Source organism: Otolemur garnettii, unplaced genomic scaffold (genome assembly GCF_000181295.1).
Source record: "Otolemur garnettii isolate 467f Iridium unplaced genomic scaffold, OtoGar3 scaffold00001, whole genome shotgun sequence".
Lineage (NCBI taxonomy): Eukaryota > Metazoa > Chordata > Mammalia > Primates > Galagidae > Otolemur > Otolemur garnettii.
In genome coordinates, this window is record NW_003852396.1 from 17,041,998 (window position 1) to 17,047,248 (window position 5,251).

A 5,251-nucleotide genomic window follows, 5' to 3' on the forward strand; every position below is an offset into this window, starting at 1 on the left:
CAGCTTAACAGAGTACAAAGACTAGGTTAGGAGCTCTCAGAGATAAGCCCTTGTAAATTTGGGGGAAAGAAGACCTTTGGAAGAACCAAAGGCAGATCTGGACCAGCCTCAGTTGGATAATAAGGAAGAAGAAGGACTTAAGGTTCACTCTCTCAGAAGTTTGCCTGGGCTCCCTCTATCATCAGGAACGTTTAAAATTGGCTATGACACAATTTTGTAGGTATAGGAGTTCCTGCTTCCCCACTAGCCGGCCTTCCACTAGCTTACCAGTCCCCTCTGCACACCCACTGGGCGGCTCGGGCAGTACGCCCCGCGCTCACCGTTTACCCAGGTACTGTTAAATACCTTTGAAGCATCACTTCATTTAATCCTCTCAACAACCTGTGAGGCACTGCATTTATTTTTTCCTCTTTCACACATGAGGAAACTGATGTTCTGAGGACTAAAGCAACTTGCCCCCATCGCTGGGCTCCGTGCCACCCGCTCCCTTCCCGCGTGGCAGCGGCGCCCGCTCTGGGGGTGGGCGTTTCTCCTACCGTTGGCTCTGGAGCTCTGAGCCCGGTAACGCGCAGTGAGCAACAAGTAACAGTGCCGCTTTCTTCATCTGCACAGAAAACAAGTTGTTTCAGAGCAGGTACACTTGAGAAAGAGCCCAGGAAGGGGAGAGAAGCAGCAGGAGGGGGCGGAAGGCGAAAGAAGGGAGGCGAGAGGGCAGAAGCCGGCGAGCGGCGGGTGCGGTGCGGGGCGGGGAGCGGGGAGCGGGCGGGCGCGGAGCGGAGCGGGGCGGGCGCGGAGGGCGGGCGCCCGGGAACGGCCCCGCCGCCGCCGCAGGGGGAGCCCGCACACGCCGCGCCGCGCCGCGCTGACAGCCGCGGGCGACACCTGGGCCGCCCCGGGAGCGCGAGCCGGGCAGAGTCGCCAGCGCCGGTGGAGAGAGGGAAGGCTCGCCGCGGGCAGCCCGGAGGAAGGTAACGCGCCGCGCCCGGGAACGCAGGGCTGGGGGCGACGGGAGCAGGGAGCCCGCAGCGACTCCAAGGAGCTCACCCGGATTCTGGTCTCGACTTCTTTGGCCACTAGCTGTGTTACCTCGGGCAACTTTATTTCACTCTCTGGGCCTTTCTTTCTTTCTCTGTTAAATGAGGGAGTTGGTGTGATGTTATTTGAATGTCTCCAGAGTTCTAAACCGAGAACCGCGTTTTGGCGCTGGACAAACAACCTTCCTCGGTCTCCCACCTACTCAAGAGCTGCCCAGGCGGCTGGGCTGCCCAGGTGGGCAGGGGCTCTGCTGGGCAGTCAGGCTTTCTGGGGCTTCCGAGGACCGACCTGCGTGGGGTTGGGGCTGGCTGTTGGCAGGACCTGGCTGCAGGATTACTCAGGCGCAGAAAGGTAGGGCGTTAGGACCTGCTTCCAGGTGGGGCATTGGGAAGGGCGCTGAGGGTTGGTGATTTCTCTGTTTTGGAATTCTCTTCCCACACCTCGTCCCGGGGCCAGCTATATAAATCACACTAGAGAGATTTATCTCTCGAAGTGGAAAACCGACTGTCTGAGCGCCTCTAAGACCCAGGGCTCCGCCAGCATGTAGGAAGTGGGTTTCTCTCTCTGCGCCCTTCCTGCCGCCTCCTCTTCCCTTTCCTTTCTCCTTTTATAAATCCTCTTTGACTTTGAGGGGCTCTACTTCCTGCCTTAATGCCAAGTCCTTACTTTCGTTTAGTGATGGTTTGTGACCAGCAGCCTCTGGGGCTTTGGTTCTGGGTTGAGATGGAAGCCTGACGAGAACACGGTGTGAATCACACTGTCAAGTCTCCTGACCCGGCCAGAGCCTGGCAGGGATGGGCAGAAAAAGTTCCTTGGGGCAGGAGGGAGGGCGCTCAGACAGACACCTTTAAACGGTTACCTAGGTTTCTACATTTCCAGGCAGCCATTCCCAGGGAATTGTGACCCCTGCTGTCAGCTGGATGGAGCAGCCAAAGTAGGGTGGTTGAAAGGAGCTGAGGACTTTGATGTGTTTCTGTGGAAGATCCCCAGCTGTTTCCTCTCACCTCTCTGCTGCACTTCTCTGTAGTTCTTCTTTCCCACCTCCCCTCTAGTGCGGTATCCAGGTGAAGTCACCTTCTGGGCCCTTGATGAACAGCCAGGAAGGAGAAGGTGTGGGGAAGGTGGCAGGGCAATGTTCACTGTCTTTTATTGGACATTTCCTAGGGGCCAGGCCGTCCTCTTTGCCTGTAATATGTCTGTAATTCTCACAAGTCACTCGAGGGATGGTATACTATATATTTCTTCATTTCACAGATGGCAGACTAAAGCTCAGAAAGATTATTTTATCTGGATTTAGTTGAGTTCTAAAACCTGTGTTCTTTTCACTTTCTTTGTAAGAATAAGCCAGAATAAGAAGAGCAAAAACTCTAACATTATTGACCTCTCACTTGGTGTCAGACACTATGCAAAGTGTCTTAGAACTATTATGTCCCTTATGGTGTAGGAGTTTTGGTTATTCTGGAGGGAATCTGCCTGATCCTGCCCAGCTGCTAATGCGTGGGTGGGGCAGGAGCCCTGTTTGCTTTATCCTAGAGGTGATTTGGGGTCTAATGAAAGATTGATTATCCACATCTGATCCGTTCGATGTGACCGTTGGTTTGTGAATGATCCCACTGTTTCCTAAGAGAGTTTTTTTCGGACTTCACTCAATAAACATTTGTAGAATGAATGAATTAACACCTTGTGCAGAGTGGTCTGCTGCCCTGTGGAAATGTGAGACTGCCCAGGGGCAGCGCAGGCCTCACTGTCTTCAAAACCCAGGATGCCATCCCAGGAGGTTCTCCCCCTTAGGCAAGGGAGGTGGGGTAAACTGTGCCCCTGTGGGCTTCCAGAGCTTCCTGCTAATATGCTTGCTACTACCTGTTTGAAAAAGAAAATTTAAAAATATAGTAGATTAAGAAAAATTTAGCTCTTTTTTTCAACAGGAAAACTGATTTGGTTTAATGAGGTTAAAAAGGGGACATGGAAATCAATTGATGCAATTTGCTATATAGGGCTTCCCAGATTTCTCTGTCGAAGACCTTCCAATGGGAAAGAAGACCAGTAAGTTTGCCTGGGCTTCAGGGTGTAGTTCAAGTTGGCCCCAGCAAACTTGAAAATTGTTTTAAGGACTTACACAGTTTTTTTGTCTGAATTCATTATATGTGGACTTTGGTTTAAATATATAAAAAAGTTTTGTTCTCAAAATAATAGAGCAAAATTGGTATCCTAGTAGATTATTATATATTTGGGGGGCTTCAAGTACCCAGAGGGAGAAGCAGGGCCACAGTTCTGGGGGAGCTTAGCATACTGACTGTTTACATTTTCTAGTCTCTGATTCATAGTAACAGAGCTTTTCAATTGTTTAGGGAGACAACCGTTTTCCCAATTTTCAGAATGAACAATATGCTTTAGAAATAAAAATATCCTTTATTTTCTTATTACCAAAACTATGCTTATTCATTGCAGAAAAAAGATAAAGTACAAATTAGCATTTAATAATAAATAAAATCAATACATCTGGGATATAGCCTTCCAAATTTTTTTTAAGGTTTTTTTTTTTTTTTTATTAAATCCTAGCTGTGTACATTAATGCAATCATGGGGTATAATGTCCTGGTTTTACGTACAATTTGAAATGCTTTCATCAAACTGGTCAACATAGCCTTCATGTCTTTTTCTTAGTTATTGTGTTAAGACATTTATATTCTATATCTAGTAAATTTCACATGTACCCTTGTAAGATGCACGGTAGGTGTGGTCCCACCAATTACTCTCCCTCTACCCATCCTCTCCTCTCCCCTCCCTCTCCCCTCCCTTTCCCCTTTCCCCATATTCTTGGGCTATAATTGGGTTGTAGCTTTCATAAGAAAGCTATAAATTGGTTTCATAGTAAGACTGAGTACATTGGATACTTTTTCTTCCATTCTTGAGATACTTTGCTAAGAATAATATGTTCCAGCTCCATCCATGTAAACATGTAAGAGGTAAAGTCTCCATCTTTCTTTAAGGCTGCATAATATTCTATGGTGTACATATACCACAATTTATTGATCCATTCATGGGTCGATGGGGACTTGGGCTTCTTCCATGACTTAGCAATTATGAATTGGGCGGCAATAAACATTCTGATACAAATATCTTTGTAAAAATGTGATTTTTGGTCTTCTGGATACATACCTAGTAGAGGAATTGTAGGATTGAATGGCAGGTCTATTTTTAGATCTCTAAGTGTTCTCCAAACATCTTTCCAAAAGGAACGTATTTGCACTCCCACCAGCAGTGTAGAAGTGTTCACTTTTCTCCACATCCATGCCAACATCTCTGGTTTGGGGATTTTGTAATGTGGGGTAATCTTATTAGAGTTAGATGATATCTCCAAGTGGTTTTGATTTGCATTTCTCTGATGATTAAGGATGGTGAGCATTTTTTCATGTGTCTGTAGGTTGGGCGCCTGTCTTCTTCAGAGAAGTTTCTCTTCAAGTCCCTTGCCCAGCCTGAGATGGGATCACTTATTCTTTTCTTGCTAATACGTTTGAGTTCTCTGTGGATTCTGGTTATTAAAGCTTTGTCAGAGACATAACTTGCAAATATCTTCTCCCATTCTGAGGGCTGTCTGCTTGCTTTACTAACTGTGTTCTTGGCTGTGCAGAAGGTTTTTAGTTTGATCAGGTCCCAGTAGTGTATTTTTGAAGTTGCTTCAATTGCCCGAGTGGTCCTCCTCATAAAATATTCACGCAGGCCTATTTCTTCAAGGGTTTTCCCTGAACTTTCTTCTAGTATTTTTATAGTTTCATGTTTTAAGTTTAAATCCTTAATCCAGTGAGAGTCTATCTTAGTTAATGGTGAGAGATGTGGGTCCAGTTTCAGTCTTCTACAGGTCACCAGCCAGTTCACCCAGCACCATTTGTTAAATAGGGAATCTTTTCCCCACTGAATGTTTTTTAGCCTTCCAAATCTTTTTCTCTGCACCTATGTGAGTAAATTTAAACACACACACACACACATGAATGCAGCCCTTTTTAAAAAATTAGCATGTCACTGGTAGACAATTTTTAAAAATTATTTACATATTTCTTTATTACTTGAGACAGAGTCTTGCTCTGTTGTCCCACAATAGAGTGCAGTGGTGCCATCATAGCTCATTGTAACCTCAGACTCTTGACTCAAGGGATCCTCCTGCCTCAGCCTCCCAAGTAGCTGGGGCTACAGATATGTGCAACCATGTCTAACTAATT

General features: G+C 46.6%; 1 protein-coding gene across 3 annotated transcripts in view; it reads left to right on the forward strand.

Moving 5' to 3' along the window:
* Window positions 1-910: 910 nt before the first annotated feature.
* The window catches only part of SYTL2 (synaptotagmin like 2), a 106,695-nt gene continuing 102,354 nt past the window's right edge, over window positions 911-5,251 (forward strand). For 2 of the 3 annotated variants that reach the window (XM_012813539.2, XM_012813574.2), the window contains exon 1: window positions 911-968. The gene's annotated coding sequence lies outside the window, so the exon portion shown is untranslated. Of the gene's footprint in view, window positions 969-1,317; window positions 1,387-5,251 lie in introns of those variants that run through there. The other variant, XM_023511745.1, reaches the window with a different exon arrangement.